Genomic DNA, 22167 nt, shown 5'->3' with positions numbered 1-22167 from the left:
TGTTGTGTCACAATCATCCTTGCTGCACACCTTTTGAGAGAGACATGCACTCATCATGATTTTTCTAGAATGTTCATCGTGCTTCACTTATATCTTTTGAGCTAGACCATTTTGCTCTATGTGCTTCCCTTAGATCTTTTGGAGCACGGCGGTGCGTAACTTGGTAGTTGGCTTGTTCTATGAAAGTAGTCCCAAAGGTGATAGATACCCTAAGAGGATACAAAAACCTCCATCTTCATGTGCATTGAGTAGTAAGAGAAGTTATGATTCCTCTCAATTAGTTTTGAGACGTGGATTTGGTAATATTAAGAGTTATGTTAGTAGGGTGTTGTGAATCTAGAAATACTTGTGTTGAAGTTAGTGATTCCCGTAACATGCACGTATGGTGAACCGCTATGTTAGGAAGTCGGAGCATAATTGATCTATTGATTCTCATCCTTTGTGTTGCGGTCGGGATCGCGCGATGGTTTAGACCTACCAACCCTTCCCCTAGGAGTATGCGTTTAGCACTTTGTTTCGATTACTAATAAAACTTCCGCAACAAGTATGTGAGTTCTTCATGACTAATGTGAGTCCATGGTATAAATGCACTTTCACCTACAACCATTGCTAGCCTCTCTAGTGCCGCGCAATTTTCGCCGGTCCGCAAACCCACCATATGCCTTCCTCAAAACAGCCACCATACCCACCTACTATGGCATTTTCATAGCCATTCCGAGATATATTGCCATGCAACTCCCACCGTTCCATCTCATGACTTGTGCTGTCACTCTCATATTGCCATTGCATGATCATAAGATAGCTAGAGAGATGTTTCAACGTAATACGCCAAGCTAGATCGTTGCACATCCCGGTACACTACCGGAGGCATTTCCTATAGAGTCATCATCGTTTTGAGCTTTGAGCTATGAGTAAATAAAAGTGTGATGATCATCATTATTAGAGCATTGTCCCATGTGAGGAAATAAAAAAAAAGAGGCCAAAGTTGCCCACAATAAAAAAATAAAAAAAGGAGAGAGATATGGAAAGAGGCCAAAGAGCCCAAATAAAAAAAAGACAGAAAAAGAGAGAAGGGACAATGCTACTATCTTTTTCCACACTTGTGCTTCATAATAGCACCATGTTCTTCATGATTGAGAGCCTATCGTTTCGTCACCACCATATGCTAGTGGGAATCTTTATTATATAACTTGGCTTGTATATTCCAATATTGGGCTTCCTCTAATTGCCCTAGGTCTTCGTGAGGAAGCAAGTTGGATGCACACCCACTAGTTCTCCTTTCGAGCTTTCACATACTTATAGCTCTAGTGCATGCTTTGTATGGCAATACCTACTCATTCACATTGATATCTATTAATGGGCATCTCCATAACCCTTTGATACGCCGAGTCAACGTGACCATCTCCTCCTTTTTTTCTCACAACCACCACCACACTCTATTCCACCTATAGTGCTATATCCATGGCTCACGCTCATGTATTGTGTGATAATTGTAAAAGGTTTGAGAAAGTAAGAGTGAAAAAACAAATACTTGGCCAATACCGGGGTTGTGCATGATTTAAATTAGTTGTGTGGGGATGATGGAGCATAGCCAGACTATATGATTTTGTAGGGATAAATTTCTTTGGCTGTGTTATTTCGAAAGTTCATGATTGCCTTGCTAGTTTGCTTGAAGTATTATTGTTTTCATGTCAATAGTAAACTATTGCTTTGAGTCTTACGGATCTGAACATTCATGTCACATGAAAGAAGTTACAAAGGACAACTATGCTAGGTAGCATTCCACATCAAAAATTCAGTCTTTATCACTTCCCTGCTCGAGGACGAGCAGGAGTTAAGCTTGGGGATGCTTGATACGTCTCCAACGTATCTATAATTTTTAATGGTTTCATGCTGATATCTTGTCAAACTTTGGATGTTTTGTATGCCCTTTTTATCTTTTTTGGGACTAACTTATTAACTCAATGCCAAGTGCCAGTTCGTGTTTTTTCCGTGTTTTTGACCCTTTTCAGAGGAGGATTTTAAATGGAGTCCAAACGGAATAAAACTTCTAAAAAGATTTTTTACGAAATAGAAGACGATCGGGAGACTTGATAACCAAGGCAGAGGGTCACCAGGGACCCCACAAGCCCTCATGGTGCGGCTAGGGGGGTCCGCGCCTCCCAGGCTTGTGGGCTCCCTGGGCCTCCTCTGTCCTAGGTCTTTCGCCTATATATTCCCTAAAATCCTAGAAAAAATCAATAGATAAACGAAAACCCTTTTCCGCCGCCGCAAGCTTCTGTCTCCGCAAGATCCCATCTGGGGCACATTCTGGTGCCCTGTCGGAGGGGGGATTTGGATACGGAGGGCTTCTTCATCAACACCATGACCCCTCCGATGATGCATGAGTAGTTCACCATAGACCTACGGGTCCATAGCTAGTAGCTAGATGGCTTCTTCTCTCTCTTGGATCTTCAATACAAAGTTCTCCATGATCTTCATGGAGATCTATCCGATGTAATCTTATTTTGCGGTGTGTTTGTCGAGATCCGATGAATTGTGGATTTATGATCAGATTATCTATGAATCTTGTATGAGTTTCTTCTCATCTCTTATATGCATGATTTCATATCCTTGTAATCCTCTTCGAGTTGTGAGTTTTGTTTGGCCAACTTGATCTATGATTCTTGCAATGGGAGAAGTGCTTGGTTTTGGGTTCATACCGTGCGGTGACCTCACCCAGTGACAGAAGGGGTAGCGAGGCACGCATCGTGTTGTTGCCATCAAGGGCAAAAAGATGGGTTTTCATCATTGGTTTGAGTTTATCCGTCTACATCATGTCATCTTGCTTAAGGCGTTACTCTGTTCATCATGAACTCAATACACTAGATGCATGCTGGATAGCGGTCGATGTGTGGAGTAATAGTAGTAGATGCAGAAAGTATCGGTCTACTTGTCTCGGACGTGATGCCTATATGTATGATCATTGCCTTAGATATCGTCATGACTTTGCGCGGTTCTATCAATTGCTCGACAGTAAAAAAAAAATTTGACCGGCTACTATAGGGAAAACCCCCCACAGCCATTTTCTGTATTTCAACTATGGAAACTGTATGTATAATAGGGGTTGTAGAATGTACAAAGGGGGAGGAGCAGAGGGATACAAACCTCAAGGAGGCAAAAAGGAAATCCACTTAAGGATATCATCCCTGAAACTAGCCTTAATTCTATGAGCTAACAAAGAAATGTCATGAAGAAATCCAGCTTTCCATTTCCTGAACTTTGGCTGCTCCTGGTTGAAGACCTTTGCATTTCTGGTAGTCCAGATATTCCAACAGGCAGTAATTTGTTCACCCACTGTAATATTTTCTATTTTGAGAGAAGCCTCTAGTGAACACTATGGCCCCTGGGTCTACTTCACATCTTATTTTCAGCCTTACTCTTTTACTTCGTTGCACTTTCCGCCTTCAGATCTCACTTTGCAATCAATCTTGAAGGGATTGACAACCCCTTTATAGCGTTGGGTGCAAGCTCTTTTGTGTTTGCGCAGGTACTCTGGACTTGACGCGATTCTCCTACTGGATTGATACCTTGGTTCTCAAACTGAGGGAAATACTTACTGCTCCTGTGCTACATCACCCTTTACTCTTCAAGGGAAAAACCAGCGCAAGCCAAGTCTCCGTCAACGTGCCAATTTCTGGCGCTGTTGTCTGTGGCCGTAGCAATATCCTCTCTCTTTCCCTCGAGAACTAGCAATGATCGTTAGAGGGATTGAGAGTTAGCAAGCTCGAAGAAGGTGAAGAACACAAGCTCAAGTAATGAGGAACCATCGGGGAAGAAGACCCCCTTAAATAGGTCTGCCCAAATCCAACCATTATGTGCACAGGTCGTGCACAAGCGGTACTATCGCTTGGCCAAGTGGTACTTCCATTGGAGCGGTACTACCGCTTCGCTCCCAGCGGTACTTCCGCTCAAAATGATCAAAGGAAGAAAAGGCACCAGAGAGAAAAACTAAGCGGAAGAGAGGCCGAAAGGGGAGGGCGGCAGTACCGCTAGAGCGGTAGTAAAGCTCAGCCCCGAGCAGTACTTCTGCTCAAAATGGGCAAAGGCATCGAAGATGCGAGAGAGATTAACTAAGCGGAAGAGGGGCCGGAAGGGGAGGCCGGCAGTACCGGTAGAGCGGTACTACCGCTCTGCCCCCATCGATACTTTCGCTTGAGAGAGAAAACGGGCCCTGGTACTAAAACTACAACAACTTTCTAATATGTCCCAAATGTATCTATAATTTATGTTTGTTCCATGCTCTTTTGGGTGACATTGTTATATGTTTTGCTACAATTTTATACCTTTTTACACATATTTGGACTAACCTACTAACTCAGTGCACCCAGTGCTAGTTTCTGTCTACGGATGTATTTTAATTGCACGGACTTTACCCCAATTTACACAGCCCCAAAAATGCCGAGAAAAATATATAAAAATCAGCGTGACAGAAGCTTCACGAAGCACCAAGATGGGCCAGAGGGGAGCCATGACTCACCCAAACGGCCACCTGGCGCGACCCCCCTCCTGGTCGCGCCACCAGGCCGCCTGGGCGGCTGGTCTACCCCCTGGCGCCCTCCTTTGGCCTATATTTACCCCTCGGACGGAACACCCTAAGGACAGATCCAGAATCGTGAATTTCTCCACCGTTCCACCGCCACAGCGCTTCCGAAATCGGGAGCGCCAGAAGACCTCTTCCCGGCACCCTGTCGGAGGGAGGATTGACCTCCAGAGCTTCTCCCCCACCATGGACGCTTCCCAAACGTGTCGTGAGTAGTCCTCCTTGGACCATGAGTCCATGACTAGTAGCTATGTGATGTCTTCTCTCCAATCTTGTGCTTCAATGCTTAGCCCTTGTGAGCTGCCCTACATGATCAAGGCATCTATGTAATTTACTTGTTGTTGCTATGCTGAGTTTGCTGGGATCCAATGGATTATGAGATTATGTTCAGATTGTGATGAGTTATATATTTGGTTCTCCTTTTATATTATGTTCTTGAGTAATTCATGCATGTTCTCCATTGCTTTTTATTGCTTTGGCCGAGTAGTAGATTGTAACTCCAAGAGGGAGCGTTATGCATGATTGTGGGTTCATTCCCCCTAATTTCTAGCATGAGTGACAGAAACATGAGACTAGGGGATGTGTTGTTGCCACCAGGAAGAAAACAACAGTGCCTGTGACCATGGTTGCAAGGATTGTTTACCTTACGCAAAGTTCGTTAATGCAGTTGTCCATTGATTTGTGTTTACGCTTTGGGTGGGGCTCGTAACTTAATACCAGCGAGATGTTCTGGATAGATATCTCAAGGTGGATGATTAGAGAGTAGATGCTGATGGATAAACGGTCTACTTGTCTTGGCGTACTGCCCATTACTTTTGAGCCTCTAACTTTCTAGTAGCATGATTAGCATTGCGGTGCGTTTATAATTCTGTCAATTGCTGAGGTGTAATTTGTTTACCCAGCATAGTTGTTTACCGTCTTTTGGGAGAGAGACATCACTAGTGAACATCATGTGACTCTAGGTCATATTACCACCATTGCTTACACCTCCACCATTTACTGCTTTTATTTACTTTTTCGTTGCAATCACTATCACTATTCCCGCTTGTGTTTTGATCCTTTGCAAACTACAAGGCCGGAGAGATTGACAACCTCTCTGAACTCGTTGGGAGCAAAGTTATTTGTTGTGTGTGCAGGTCCACGTCTTCTGCTAGCGCCAGAGTAGCGGACACCTACTTGTTGATCCTCGGAGTCCTCCTGGTTTGATAAACCTTACAGTCCCCGTGTAAGGGAAATCTGCTGCTGACTACATCTCCACCTTCCACTTGGGGTAACCAACGAGGGGCGAGAAGTATATCCATCAACTCGTCATCACTTTCGCATACGAGCTCCGAATTGAGCAAACTCAAGCTTGTTGGTTATCTTAAGAACATGCAGTTATAAAAATGTCAATGATATAGAGATGTGAAACCTCTATGAATGAAGAACCAGCAAAAACTCCAACATAAAAAACATCATAGGAGATGCACATGAACTCCGTTTTCGATGAACTCGAGCTTGTCATGAAGATGACCATAAGCTCAAGAACCCACATAGAGAAAAGCCAACCAAGAACCAAGAAAGATGACGATGTCAAGAATGCAATGGTTTGAGCTGTCAACAAACGATATGATCAAGCTACTCACTTGAGAGCCCCCCTTGATAGTACGACCTATCCTATAACCCGGTCTCTCAACTAAGACACTAAGACCGGTAAAATAGAAAACCTACCAAGGACAAACCTTTGCCTTGCGCATAGTCCACTTGAGCTAGATGATGACGATGTTGTCCTCCTCAAGATGGGCCACCTTTCTCGATTGTGCCGGCTTGATGTAGAATACTAGATTGCCCCCCATGCTCCACTATGGGTGAGCCATTCTTCAGCACATCTTCTCAAGTACATTGCCACCACAATGGACAACAAGCTTCAAGCACGATCTCTTCATGCTGCTCCACTTGAACTTGCACATCGCAATCTTGATGACGATCACTACTTGATGTCATCCTTCATGGGTCATATTAGATCTTCCTCTTGACGCAAGCCCATGGAAATATGCCAAACCTCACATAGAACTCTCACGTAGTCCATGGGTTAGTACACAAAGCATAATGGCCAATGCTTACCATACCATGAGATCATTTGATCTCTCTTGGTACATCTTGTATGCTTTGTGTGTTGATCAACTTGATTCACTCTTTGATTTAGTCTTGATCAACCTTGTGTCTTTATGACCAATCTTTGGATAAAACCTTGAATACAACCTTGGTCATCATATAAACTCCTTGAAACCAACATATGGACTTCAAGAAGTGCATATGGACAAATCCTTCGAATATAACTCAAGGCAACCATTTTTCTGTATAGACTATCATCGATTACCAAAACCACATATGGATAAATATTCTCTAACAACCGGTCTCAGGTTGTTAGTTGTGAGACCGGGTTATAGGATGGATTGTCATACTATCAAGGGGGATCTCAAGTGAGTAGCTTGATCGTATCGTTTGTTGAGAGCTCAAACCATTTGCATCCTTGCATCATATTTCTTGGTCCTTGTTTGGTGTTTGTCTTTGTGAGTTTTAGAGCTTATTGTCATCTTCTTGACAAGCTCGAGTTCATCGAAAACGGAGTCCATATGCATCTTCTATGATGTTTTCGTTGTTGGGGTTTATGTCGGTGCTTCTCTGATGGAGGTTACACTCCTCTATATAATAGGCATACTCCCTCTGCCTCTTTTAATATAGAAATTCATTGTTTGGATAGTATTTTTCTTCATATATCCAACAAGCTTGAGTTTGCTCAATTCGAAGCTCATTTGCAGAAGTTATGGCACTTCTGGTATTCCTACATTCATCTGTTTCATGTGTACTGTTCCAGAAGGAACCAAGCGGAAGTATCGCGCAAGGCAGTGGTACTACCTCTTATCTGCGGTACTAACTATTTGGGTAGCGGTAGTACCACTAAGGGGTTGTAGTGCCATTGCCTAGTACTGTGTGTTGTATCACTTGTTTCGACGTCTTGACTTTTCGTGTCGGACTCAGCGGTTTCTGGTCGGTAGTATGACGCGATAGTATTGTTGGAAATATGCCCTAGAGGCAATAAAAAATTAGTTATTATTATATTTCTTTGTTCATGATAATTGTTTATTATCCATGCTATAATTGTATTGATTGGAAACACAGTGCATGTGTGGATACATAGACAAAACACTGTCCCTAGTAAGCCTCTAGTTGACTAGCTCGTTGATCAAAGATGGTCAAGGTTTCCTGACTATAGGCAAGTGTTGTCACTTGATAACGGGATCACATCATTAGGAGAATCATGTGATGGACTAGACCCAAACTAATAGACGTAGCATGTTGATCGTGTCATTTTGTTGCTACTGTTTTCTGCGTGTCAAGTATTTGTTCCTATGACCATGAGATCATATAACTCACTGACACCGGAGGAATGCTTTGTGTGTATCAAACGTCGCAATGTAACTGGGTGACTATAAAGATGCTCTACAGGTATCTCCGAAGGTGTTCGTTGAGTTAGTATGGATCGAGACTGGGATTTGTCACTCCGTGTGACGGAGAGGTATCTCGGGGCCCACTCGGTAATACAACATCACACACAAGCCTTGCAAGCAATGTGACTTAGTGTAAGTCATGAGATCTTGTATTACGGAACGAGTAAAGAGACTTGCCGGTAAACGAGATTGAAATACGTATGCGGATACCGACGATCGAATCTCGGGCAAGTAACATACCGAAGGACAAAGGGAATGACATACGGGATTATATGAATCCTTGGCACTGAGGTTCAACCGATAAAGATCTTCTGAATATGTAGGATCCAATATGGGCATCCAGGTCCCGCTATTGGATATTGACCGAGGAGTCCCTCGGGTCATGTCTACATAGTTCTCGAACCCACAGGGTCTGCACACTTAAGGTTCGACGATGTTTTATGTGTATTTGAGTTATATGGTTGGTTACCGAATGTTGTTCGGAGTCCTGGATGGGATCACGGACGTCGCGAGGGTTTCCGGAATGGTCCGCAGACGAAGATTGATATATAGGATGACCTCATTTGGTTACCGGAAAGTTTTCGGGCATTATCGGAAAAGTTTCGGGCTCATCGGTAGTGTACCGGGAGTGCCGGGAGGGGTCACGGGGACCATCGAGAGGGGTGTCACGCCCCAAGGGGTCTCATGGGCTATGGGAAGAGATAAAACAGCCCCTACTGGGCTGGAATAAGTTCCCACTAAGGCCCATAAGGTTTGAGAAGGGAAAAACACAAGGTGGAAAGAGTTTCCAAGTGGGAAGGTGGAATCCTACTCCAAGTAGGATTGGAGTAAGACTCCTCCACCTCAAATTTCGGCCAAACCTTGAGGGTTTGAGGCTGCCTCCTCCCCTCCCTCCCTCCTATATATACTAAGGAATTAGGGCTGATCTGAGACAACTTTGCCACGGCAGCCCGACCAAATACCTCCACGGTTTTTCCTCTAGATCGCGTTTCTACGGAGCTCGGGCGGAGCCCTGCTGAGATTAGATCACCACCAACCTCCGGAGCGTCGTCACGCTGCCGGAGAACTCATCTACCTCTCCGTCTCTCTTGCTGGATCAAGAAGGCCGAGATCATCGTTGAGCTGTACGTGTGTTGAACGCGGAGGTGCCGTCCGTTCGGCACTAGATCGGAGCGGATCGTGGGACGGATCGCGGGACGGTTCGTGGGACGGTTCGCGGGGCGGATCGAGGGACTTGAGGACGTTCCACTACATCAACCACGTTTCTTAACGCTTCTGCTGTGCGATCTACAAGGGTACGTAGATCGGAAATCCCCTCTCGTAGATGGACATCACCATGATAGGACTTCGTGCGCGTAGGAATTTTTTTTGTTTTCCACGCGACGTTCCCCAACAGTGGTATCAGAGCTAGGTTCATGCGTAGATGTCTTCTCGAGTAGAACACAAAAGTTTTTTGTGGGCGGTGATGTGCGTTTTGCTGCCCTCCTTAGTCTTTTCTTGATTCCGCGGTATTGTTGGATCGAAGCGGCTCGGACCGACATTACTCGTACGCTTACGAGAGACTGGTTTCATCGCTACGAGTAACTCCGTTGCTCAAAGATGACCGGTGAGTGTCGGTTTCTCCAACTTTAGTCGAATCGGATTTGACCGAGGAGGTCCTTGGATGAGGTTAAATAGCAATTCATATATCTCCGTTGTGGTGTTTGCGTAAGTAAGATGCGATCCTACTAGATACCCATGGTCACCACGTAAAACATGCAACAACAATTAGAGGACGTCTAACTTGTTTTTGCAGGGTATGCTTGTGATGTGATATGGCCAACGATGTGATGTGATATATTGGATGTATGAGATGATCATGTTGTAATAGTTAATACCGACTTGCACGTCGATGGTACGGCAACCGGCAGGAGCCATAGGGTTGTCTTTAATCTAACGTTTGTGCTTGTAGATGCGTTTACTATATTGCTAGGACGTAGCTTTAGTAGTAATAGCATGAGTAGCACGACAACCCCGATGGCGACACGTTGATGGAGATCATGATGATGGAGATCATGGTGTGACGCCGGTGACAAGAAGATCGTGCGGTGCTTTGGTGATGGAGATCAAGAAACACATGATGATGGCCATATCATGTCACTTAGGAATTGCATGTGATGTTAATCCTTTATGCACCTTATCTTGCTTAGAACGACGGTAGCATTATGAGGTAATTTCTCACTAAAATTTCAAGATGAAATTGTGTTCTCCCCGACTGTGCACCGTTGCGACAGTTCTTCGTTTCGAGACACCACGTGATGATCGGGTGTGATAGACTCAACATTCACATACAACGGGTGCAAAACAGTTGCACACGCGAACACTCGGGTTAAGCTTGACGAGCCTAGCATGTGCAGACATGGCCTTTGAACACATGAGACCGAAAGGTCGAGCATGAATCGTATAGTTGATATGATTAGCATAGATATGCTTACCACTGAAACTATTCTCGACTCACGTGATGATCGGACTTGAGATAGTGGATTTGGATCATGTACCACTCAAATGACTAGAGAGATGTACTTTTTGAGTGGGAGTTCTTAAGTAATATGATTAATTGAACTAATTGTCATGAACATAGTCTAATGGTCTTTGCCAATTACGATGTAGCTTGCGCTATAGCTCTACTGTTTTTATATGTTCCTAGAGAAAATTTAGTTGAAAGTTGATAGTAGCAAACTTTGCAGACTGAGTCTGTAAAACCGAGGATTGTCCTCGTTGCTGCGCAGAAGGCTTATGTCCTTAATGCACCACTCGGTGTGCTGCACCTCGAGCGTCGTCTGTAGATGTTGTGAGCATCCGACATACACGTTTCTGATGACTACGCGATAGTTCAGTACAAAATACTTAATGGCTTAGAAGCAAGGCGCCGAAGACGTTTTGAAACGTCACGGAACATAAGAGATGTTCTAAAGAGATGAAATTGTGATTTCATGCTTGTGCCCTTGTTAAGAGGTATGAGACCTCCGACAAGATTCTTTGTCCACGAAGTAAAGGAGAAAAGCTCAATCGTTGAGCGTGTGCTCAGATTATCTGAGTACGACATTCGCTTGAATCAAGTGGGAGTTGATCTTCCAGATAAGATAGTGATGGTTCTCCAAAGTCACTGCCACCAAGTTGTGAGAGCTTCATGATGAACTATAACATATCAAGGATAGATACAATGATCCTTGAGCGATTCGCGATGTTTGACACTGCGAAAGTAGAAATCAAGAAGGAGCATCAATAGTTGATGGTTAGTAAAACCACTAAGTTTCGAGAAAGGCAAGGGCTAGAAGTAAATCTGAGAATGGTTTTAGAAAAACTGGGTTAAATGGTTTGGTTTTTATACTTGGTTTTGTTTGGTTTAGGTTATATTGGGCTTGCGTTTATTAAGTTTGGTTCGGTTTAGGTTTATACACAGAGCAGCTTGGGTATGGGTGGTTACGAGCCTAAACCGTTTGGTCCATTTTGAGCTAGAAATTGTGGTTATAACCCGGTTATTGCCCTAGTTCCTCACCTACCAAGCACAAAACAACAAAAAGGGCGTCTCTAGACTCCAGTTACTGGTTCGGCTGCCGCCCGCCGGCACGCCGCACACAGGCCTCCTCCCCGCCGGCCGCCGGCCGCCGCACGCCCACACGACATCCTTCTGGCCGCTCCACACACGCCTCCTATCCGCCAGCTGCCGCACTCACGGCTCCTCCCCGCCGGCCGCCCCTACCAAGAGCGGCTCATCTCCTAGTCGCAGGACGGCGGCGGCCGCCGGTTCGACTACGTGAAGGGCTTCGTGGTGGCCGCCGAGGGCCTCATCAACAACTGCAGGTCCTCCTTCTAGCTGCAGAACTCGGGGAAGCTCACCTCGCTCAGGTCCGTCCGTCGGCGTCGCATCTCACTTCTGAATGAAGGAAGCAAGCAAGCAGTAAATCCCGATGGATGGAGTCGAGTCATGTGAAGTTTCTTCTGATTGACAGTAATTAAATTATGGATGGATCTTGAATCTAACAAAGATAACGTGCATGAACTTACAGTCAATGGACTGGAAGCAGTATTAATAGCACGAGTGATGGCATGCATAGTGAGTCTAAAGTTGCATCTTATCCTATTTTACGTTATGAGTTATGACTGAACTTTGCTGAATTTTAGTACTTGGTTCAGTGTATGTCAGCCATAGATCAAATGGTTCTTAACTCATTTTTGTAAACAGTTTCAACCCACGGTTGGAGGCTTGGTTTAGTTCAGTTTGGGTAAGAAAAATAGCAGGTTTGGTTTTGGTTGGGTTTCAAGCTAGCTCAGGTGGGTTTGGTTTAGGTTCAGGTTTGAAGCTAGCCCCTCTGGGTTTGGTTGAGGTATGGTTCAGGTGTCCAACCATTCTCACATTTAGCTAGAAGGGATACTTCGTGAAACGGCAAAGCAGTTGCTGCACTAATGAAGAGACCCCAAATTAAACCCAAGCCCGGGACTAAGTGCTTCTGTTATGAGGGGAACGTTCACTGAGGCGGAGCAACTCTAGATACTTGGTAGATAAGAAGGCTAGCAAAAGTCAAAAGAAGTATGTTTGATATACATGATGTTGATGTGTACTTTACTAGTACTCCTAGTAGCACGAGGGTATTGGATACCGGTTCGGTTGCTAAGTGATTAGTAACACGAAATGAAAGCTACGGCATAAACGGAGACTAGCTAAAGGCGAGGTGACGATACGTGTTGGAAGTGTTTCCAAGGTTGATATGATCAAACGTCGCACGCTCCCTCTACCATCGGGATTGGTGTTAAACCGAAATAATTGTTATTTGGTGCTTGCGTTAAGCATGGACATGATTGGATCGTGTTTATTGCAATACGATTATTCATTTAAAGAGAATAATGGTTACTCTATATGCTTGAATAATCACCTTCAATGGTTTATTGAATCTCGATAGTAGTGTTACACATGTTCATGATATTGGTGTCAAAAGATACGAGGTAATGATGATAGTACCACTTACTTGTGGCACTGCCGCTTGAGTCATGTTGGTATAAATTGCATGAAGAGGCTCCATGCTGATGGATCTTTATACTCACTTGATTTTGAATCACTACTGACATGCAAATCATACCACATGAGCAAGGCCTTGTTTTCATTGAGATGAAACAAGATAGTAACTTGTTGGAAGTGATACATTTTGATGTATGCAGTCCAATGGGTGCTGAGGCACGCAGTGGATATCATTATGTTCTTACTTCAATGACGATTTGAGTAGATACAAGAGTATTTACTTAATGAATCACAAGTGTGAGATATTGAAAAGTTCAATTCTGTTTCGAAGTGAAGTTCGTCGTAACAAGACGATAAACTGTCTACGATATGATCATAGAAATGAATATATGAGTTACAAGTTTTGGTACGCAGTTAAGACAATGTGGAAATTGTTTCGCAGTTCATGCCACCTGGAACATCATAGTGTGATGATGTGTCTGAACGTCATAGCCACGCACTATTTGGTATGGTGCATGCTATGATGTCTCTTATCGAATTACCACTATCGTTTATGGGTTATGCATTAGAGACAACCGCATTCACTTTAAATAGGGCACCGCGTGTTTCCGTTGAGATGACACAGTATAGACTGAGGTTTAGAGAAATCTAAACTATCGTTTCTTGAAAGTTTGGGGCTTCGACACTTATGTGAAAAAGTTTCAGTCTGATAAGCTCGAACCCAAAGCGGATAAATGCATCTTCATAGGTTATGCAAAACAGTTGGGTACATCTCCTATCTCAGATCCGAAAGCAAAGTGTTTGTTTCTAGAAACGGATCCTTTCTCGAGGAAAGGTTTCTCTCGAACGAATTGAGTGGGAGGGTGGTAGAACTTGATGAGGTTATTGAACCATCACTTCAACCAGTGTTAGCAGGGCGCAGGAAGTTGTTCCTGTGGCGCCTACACCAATTGAAGTGAAAGCTGATGATGGTGATCATCGAGCATCGGATCAAGTTACTACAATACTCGTAGGTTGACAAGGTCGCATACTACTGCAGAGTGGTACGGTAACCCTGTCTTGGAGCTCATGTTGTTGAGCAACAGTGAACCTACGAATTATGGAGAAAGCAATGGTGGGCCCGGATTCCGACAAATGGATGGAGGCCATGAAATCCGAGAGAGGATCCATGTATGAAAACAAAGTGTAGACTTTGGAAGAACTACTTGATGGCCATAGGACTATTGAGTAAAGATGGATCTTTAAAAGGAAGACAGACGATGATGGTGATAAGTCACTATTAAGAAAAGCTCGACTTGTCGCAAAGATGTTTCCGACAAGATCAAACAGTTGACTGTGATGAGACTTTCTCACTCGTAGCGATGCTAAAAGTCTGTTAGAATTATGTTAGTAGTTGCTTCATTATTTATGAAATATTGCACATAGGATGTCAAAAAATTGTTTGCTCGACAGTTTCCTTGAGCAAACATTGTATGTGATACAACCAGGAGGTTTTGTCGATCCTAAAGATACTAGCAAGTATGCAAGCTCCAGCGATCCTTCAATGGACTGGTGCAAGCATCTCGGAGTTGGAATATACACTTTGATGAGATGATCAAAGATTTTGGGTTTGTACAAGGTTTATGAGAAACTTGTATTTCCAAACAAGTGAGTGGGAGCACTATAGAATTTTTGATAAGTATATGTGGTTGACATATTGTGGATCAGAAGTAATGTAGAATTTCTGTAAAGCATACAAGGTTGTTTGAAAGGAGTTTTTCAAAGGAATACCTGGATTGCGCTACTTGAACGTTGAGCATCAAATCTCTATGGAGATAGATCGAAAGCTCTTAATAGAAGTTTCAACAAGATGTTGTTCAAAATAGATCAGCAAAGAAGGAGTTCTTGGTTGCGTTGTAAGGTGTGAATTTGAGTAAGACTCAAAACCCGACCCCCGCAGAATAAAGAGAATAGACAAAGGTCGTCTTCTATGCCTTGGCCGTAGAATCTGAAGTATGCCATGCTGGGTATCGCACCTAATGTGTGCCTTGACTCAAAGTCTGTTGAGAGGTACAGAGAGTGATCCATGATTGAATCACTAGTAACGGTCCAAATTTATCCTTACTAACTGATGGACTAAGGAATTTTTCTCGATTATGGAGGTGGTTAAAGAGTTCGTCGTAAAGGGTTACGTCGATGCAAGCTTTGACACTAATCCGAATAACTATGAGTAGTGAAACGGATTCGTATAGTAGAGTAGATATTTGGAGTATTTCCGAATAGCACATAGTAGCAGCATCTATAAGATGACATAAAGATTTGTAAAGAACACACGAATCTGAAAGTTTCAGAACCGTTGACTAAAACCTCTCTCACGAGCAAGACATGGTCAGACTCCATAACTATATGGGTGTTGGTTTCGTTGGAATCACATGGTGATGTGAACTAGATTATTGACTCTAGTGCAAGTGGGAGACTGCTGGAAATATGCCCTAGAGGAAATAATAAATTAGTTATTATTATATTTCTTTGTTCATGATAATCGTTTATTATCCATGCTATAATTGTATTGATTGGAAACACAGTGCATGTGTGGATACATAGACAAAACACTGTCCCTAGTAAGCCTCTAGTTGACTAGCTCGTTGATCAAAGATGGTCAAGGTTTCCTGACCATAGGCAAGTGTTGTCACTTGATAACGGGATCACATCATTAGGAGAATCATGTGATGGACTAGACCAAAACTAATAGACGTAGCATGTTGATCGTGTCATTTTGTTGCTACTGTTTTCTGCGTGTCAAGTATGTGTTCTTATGACCATGAGATCATATAACTCACTGACACCGGAGGAATGCTTTGTGTGTATCAAACGTCGCAGCGTAACTGGGTGACTATAAAGATGCTCTACAGGTATCTCTGAAGGTGTTCGTTGAGTTAGTATGGATCAAGACTGGGATTTGTCACTCCGTGTGACGGAGAGGTATCTCGGGGCCCACTCGGTAATACAACATCACACACAAGCCTTGCAAGCAATGTAACTTAGTGTAAATTGCGGGATCTTGTATTACGGAACGAGTAAAGAGACTTGCCGGTAAACGAGATTGAAATAGGTATGCGGATACTGACGATCGAATCTCGGGCAAGTAACATACCGAAGGACAAAGGGAATGACATACGGGATTATATGAATCCTTGGCACTGAGGTTCAAATGATAAGATCTTCGTAGAATATGTAGGATCCAATATGGGCATCCAGGTCCCGCTATTGTATATTGACCGAGGAGTCACTCGGGTCATGTCTACATAGTTCTCGAACCCGCAGGGTCTGCACACTTAAGGTTCGACGTTGTTTTATGCGTATTTGAGTTATATGGTTGGTTACCGAATGTTGTTCGGAGTCCCGGATGAGATCACGAACGTCACGAGGGTTTCCGGAATGGTCCAGAAACGAAGATTGATATATAGGATGACCTCATTTGATTACCGGAAGATTTTCGGAGTTACCGGGAATGTACCGGGAATGACGAATGGGTTTCGGGTGTTCACCGGGGGGGGCAACCCACCCCGGGGAAGCCCATAGGCTTGGGGGTGGCGCACCAGCCCTTAGTGGGCTGGTGGGACAGCCCAAGAAGGCCCTATGCGCCATAGGAAGAAAATCAAAGAGAAAAGAAAAAAAAAGAGGAGGTGGGAAAAGGGGGAAGGACTCCTCCTTCCAAACCTAGTTGGATTCGGTTTGGAAGGGGAGGACTCCCCCCCTTGCCTCGGTCGAACCCCTTGGGGGTCCTTGGACCCCAAGGCAAGGCTCCCCCTCTTCCCCCTATATATACGGAGGTTTTAGGGCTGATTTGAGACAACTTTGCCACGGCAGCCCGACCACATACCTCCACGGTTTTACCTCTAAATCGCGTTTCTGCGGAGCTCGGGCGGAGCCCTGCTGAGACGAGATCATCACCAACCTCCGGAGCGTCGTCACGCTGCCGGAGAACTCTTCTACCTCTCCGTCTCTCTTGCTGGATCAAGAAGGCCGAGATCATCGTCGAGCTGTACGTGTGCTGAACGCGGAGATGCCGTTCGTTCGGCACTAGATCGTGGGACTGATCGTGGGATAGTTCGCGGGGCGGATCGAGGGACGTGAGGACGTTCCACTACATCAACCGCGTTCACTAACGCTTCTGCTGTACGGTCTACAAGGGTACGTAGATCACTCATCCCCTCTCGTAGATGGACATCACCATGATAGGTCTTCGTGCGCGTAGGAAATTTTTTGTTTCCCATGCGACGTTCCCCAACAAAATATCCACTGCACAGAAGACACGCGGCGGGGAAGCGGCCGCAAGGCGCCTGCGGTCGCGGACCAGCTCGCAGAAACCAGGCTGCTCCAGCCAAAACGTCTCAAAGCGGAAGCGACGAGATCTAGGGGGACCCATCCCCTGACGAGAAGATCAGAGGCGTATGGTCGGAGCCAATCTGCGTGACCGCCTTAAGGCCACAGAGAGGGAACATCACTTCCCATTGGGGCGACACAAAGACCCGATCCAAGACACTCCGGATGGGGTCCGCCTGTTTATTCGACCACGTGAACCTAGCCCCTATGCGGGCTATCTCACGTAGCGCCATGTTCACGATGCAGTCATTGAAGAGACGCATTCGGGGCCGATCCACATTTGGAGAGCTTTTATCAGAAGCCCACCTAATGAGGTTAAAGTTGCCGGCCACCACCACCGGAGTGGTGCATCTCTCCACCTTGTTTTTCAACTCGGCAAGGAACTCGGCCGAGCGGCCATGGTCCACCGGACCATAGACAATAATCACCTCCCAACTGAGGTGAACACGTCAATCAGTGACGGCCATGCTCACGAAGAACCCCCCCCCCCGGTCCATGTCTTCAACGGAGAATGCATCCTCCCTAAGACCGAGCAGGATTCCCCTAGAGTGGCCCACCGCAGGGAGCCACTACCAAGCAAACTGGTGACGGGAGAGCCTATGGAGCTCGTGCATGCTAAAATCCTAGCGAATCGTTTCTTGCAGACCCACTATGTCAATCTCTTCCTGACGCAAATACTCGATGAGCTGCCGCCGCCAGCCAGTGAGGTCGAAGCCCCTGATGTTCCAACATAGGAGCTTCATTTAATAACCTCGTCTGGATTCCTAGGCCTCGCAAGCGGGGCCGAGCTAGCCCGCCTGTCAACCCCAAGGCGGGGGAGAGCCTTAGGCGGCCGACCCCGGCGTCCCCGAGAAGAGGGGGCACCGGAGGTCCCCGGGCCAGGGGGAGGCTGATTTGGGGCCCGACCCACGCACCTCGCGACGGGTCTCGGTGGGGTTGAGACGGGTGGGAGGGCGCCCCCTGGGCTCCTGGACAAAAGGGAGCCCAACCATGGGCGTCACGATCCCACCCGCTACCGGGGGTGCACCACCGTCCCTGGTCTCTCTATGACCAGGTACGGAGTGCACTGGGGGGGATCTGCCCGCGCAGCGAGTACATGGGCTTCTGCCAGCGCCCCCTCAAGCCTCTCTTTCGCACACAAGGCGGAGATCTATTCAAGAGGGGGACCTTTCTCCCCTCAGAACACAATACCACTATCTGCAGCCACTTCAGCCAAATGGGGCACCATATCGCTAGTAAGCACAAAGAACCGAGAGCCAGAATGAGAGGGAGGGAGAGGGGAGGGCGTACCCGGAAACAGATCACGGGCCGCAGCACGGCGGGCCGCCAGCTTAGGGATCGTCGGGATGTGACCATCCTGAAGAATCCGGGACTGGCTGATCTGCGCGCTCTGTCGCGCCGCCACCACGGGGGAAGCGCCCTCACTTGGCCTAGAGTGGGGTGCAGGAGGGTTCTCAGACACCCAGCCGGGGTCGACGGCCGTAAGGGGGCCCGGGTCCGGGGACCCCAAGGTTGGGGAAGGAGGGGACCTCGGAGAACGCGAGTAGCAGACCACCCCGGGCGAGCGCGGGGACGAGGCAGGCCACACCTCCATACCCACACTCACCTCCTCCTTGGCGGCAACCACCGGGCCAGCAGAGACAGGGAGAGGCAGCCCAGTGCCTACCGCCGCCACCGGCACCAGCGCCACCACTGGGGTACCCTCCACGGGCCCCGACGGTCCAGCGGCCGAAGTGTCGGGGTTGCGCCGACCATCAGACGATTCGAGCAGAGCCCCTCCAGCATCATCATCTCCCTCAGAAGACGAACCCTCCTCCGAAGAGCCCCCCTCATCGTCAAGCCCCCCGTCACCAGGCTCTGGACCAGCTGGAGCCGGATCCAGTGGGTCCACTGGAGCCGGGGACTTGAGCTCGAAGGTGAGGCGCCTGCCCTTGGATCCAAAGGAGAAGACCAAGGACAGCCCATCGATCTCAGCAGGAGTCGGGCAAAGGATCTCAATGCGGGCGAGACCATCATCCTCAAATGATGCCAGGTCGGTGGTGATCAGCTTGCCCACCGGCTCGGAGATTGCTTTCAGGATGTGAGTAAGCTTGCCACCCCGCGGAGCCGCACTGCCACCCCTCGGGAGGCCATAGACGAGGACCCACACCTTCTCCAGGGGCGGGACGGGGTCAGGCTCCGCCGCCGCCGCCTGGACGGAAATCATGAACTTGTTGATGGGACAACGGATGAAGTCATGTGAGCAGACCCGGAGGAGCTCGGCCGAGGGGAAAGGGACCGAGAAGACGAGGGGGGTCGTCTCAGTCACCTCCCAGGCAAACTCGGAGTCTCGAAAGTCGCCAATGTAGGCCGCAAGCTCGGCCTGGATGAGGTCGGCCGATATCAACAGCCCATCTGGGGTGGCCTGCTCGGGAGCAAGGGTGACTGTCGCCAGGTGAGGCCGTGCCTCCTCCTCCTGAATCTCCACATCCACGAAGTAGAAACTCCCCCGCTCAGTACCGTACCCAAGGTAGGCGAGGGTCGTGGGGCACCGCGGGGGGGAGGGGGGCTCACACTCCGAGCAAAAGTGACCTGCGCATCCGCAGTTGATGCACATCGTGTCCTCACGGGAGCGCTGGCGACTAACCCGAGCGGGGGGGTCCAAAGCCTCCTGCTCAGGAGCCCCCGGCGGGGTCATGCAACCAGCACCCCTAGGATTTGCACCAGCGGCCTTCTTCTTCTTCGACTTCTTTGCTGGTGCCGAGGCGGGCAGAGGAGCAACATGCGGGATCTTTGGGTCTGCACCCCCCACCCGAGAAGAGCGGCAGTCAGAGCGGCGGTCATCATCACTGCACGGCATATGCGGACCGCCCCGCCGCTCCTCCCGGCTATGGTGCTGGCGATCCCGCCGCCAGGAGGGCGTCGAGGTCCGGTGAGCAGGGGCTCGAGCCGGGGGAGCTCGAGGAGCAGGCTCGTCCCGAGGCCGAGAAACCGGAGGGGGACACGCCACCAACTCCGCCCGCAGAGCCGCTTCCCAGTCCAGGTCAGAGATGGACGTCCGGGCAGCCTCCTGGCAGCGAATGTCCCCCGGCCAGCCCGGCAGCGGCAGGCGGTGATCCCGGTACGGGTCCCGAGGAGGCGGGGGTGACGAAGGGAGGTTCCGGAGTAGTATTCCAGGGACCTCCCTGGCCGGGCGGTACCAACGCGGCCGGGGCGAGACGAGCCAACGCCAGCACCCCCTTTCTGGGCGAGGTTGCGGGCAGAATTCGCGGGATGGGGGCCCTGGTCGGCCGGGAAGGAGCGCTTTGGCCGGGACTGACCATCCCCAACGTGCCTGGTCATCAATACCTCCCTGTAGGAGCGCCTTGGGGAGGGGAGGACGAGTGGTGAGGGCGGCCGAACGGGAGCAGAGAGGGCGGCCGCGGAACCTTCTTGTCGCGCGCAGAGGGGTTGGTCCAAGGCCACGAGCAGCAGGGCGCCGGCCGGTCGCCGGAGGGAATCGGGCGAGGGCTGGGAAGAGGCGCGACAGGCAGTGTGAGAGGGAGGACCAGAGCGCACGGGAGACGGGGATGGGACGAGGGAACGAGGTGGCGGCGCACGGTATGGGGAGGAAACTGTTGGGGAACGTCGCATGGGAAACAAAAATTTTCCTACGCGCACGAAGACCTATCATGGTGATGTCCATCTACGAGAGGGGATGAGTGATCTACGTACCCTTGTAGATCGTACAGCAGAAGCGTTAGAGAACGCGGTTGATGTAGTGGAACGTCCTCACGTCCCTCGATCCGCCCCGCGAACAATCCCGCGATCAGTCCCACGATCTAGTACCGAACGGACGGCACCTCCGCGTTCAGCACACATACAGCTCGACGATGATCTCGGCCTTCTTGATCCAGCAAGAGAGACGGAGAGGTAGAAGAGTTCTCCGGCAGCGTGACGGTGCTCCGGAGGTTGGTGATGATCTTGTCTCAGCAGGGCTCCGCCCGAGCTCCGCAGAAACACGATCTAGAGGAAAAACTATGGAGGTATGTGGTCGGGCAGCCGTGAGAAAGTCATCTCAAATCTGCCCTAAAAGCCCCATATATATAGGAGGAGGGAGGGGGACCTTGCCTTGGGGTCCAAGGGATCCCCAAGGGGTCGGCCGAGCCAAGGGGGGGAGGACTCCCCCCCAAACCGAGTTGGACTTGGTTTGGTGGGAGGAGTCCCCCTCCCTTCCCACTTCTTCCCTCTTTTTTTTTCTTTTCCTTTGATTTTCTTATCTTGGCGCATAGGCTCCCTTGGGGCTGTCCCACCAGCCCACTAAGGGCTGGTGTGTCCCCCAAAAGCCTATGGGCTTCCCCGGAGTGGGTTGCCCCCCTCCGGTGAACTCCCGGAACCCATTCGTCATTCCCGGTACATTCCCGGTAACTCCGAAAACCTTCCGGTAATCAAATGAGGTCATCCTATATATCAATTTTCGTTTCCGGACCATTCCGGAAACCCTCGTGACGTCCGTGATCTCATCCGGGACTCCGAACAACATTCGGTAACCAACCATATAACTCAAATACGCATAAAACAACGTCGAACCTTAAGTGTGCAGACCCTGCGGGTTCGAGAACTATGTAGACATGACCCGAGAGACTCCTCGGTCAATATCCAATAGCGGGACCTGGATGCCCATATTGGATCCTACATATTCTACGAAGATCTTTATCGTTTCAACCTCAGTGCCAAGGATTCGTATAATCCCGTATGTCATTCCCTTTGTCCTT

This window comes from Hordeum vulgare, chromosome 6H, assembly GCF_904849725.1.
Source record: "Hordeum vulgare subsp. vulgare chromosome 6H, MorexV3_pseudomolecules_assembly, whole genome shotgun sequence".
Lineage (NCBI taxonomy): Eukaryota > Viridiplantae > Streptophyta > Magnoliopsida > Poales > Poaceae > Hordeum > Hordeum vulgare.
This window is presented reverse-complemented; position numbering follows the sequence as displayed.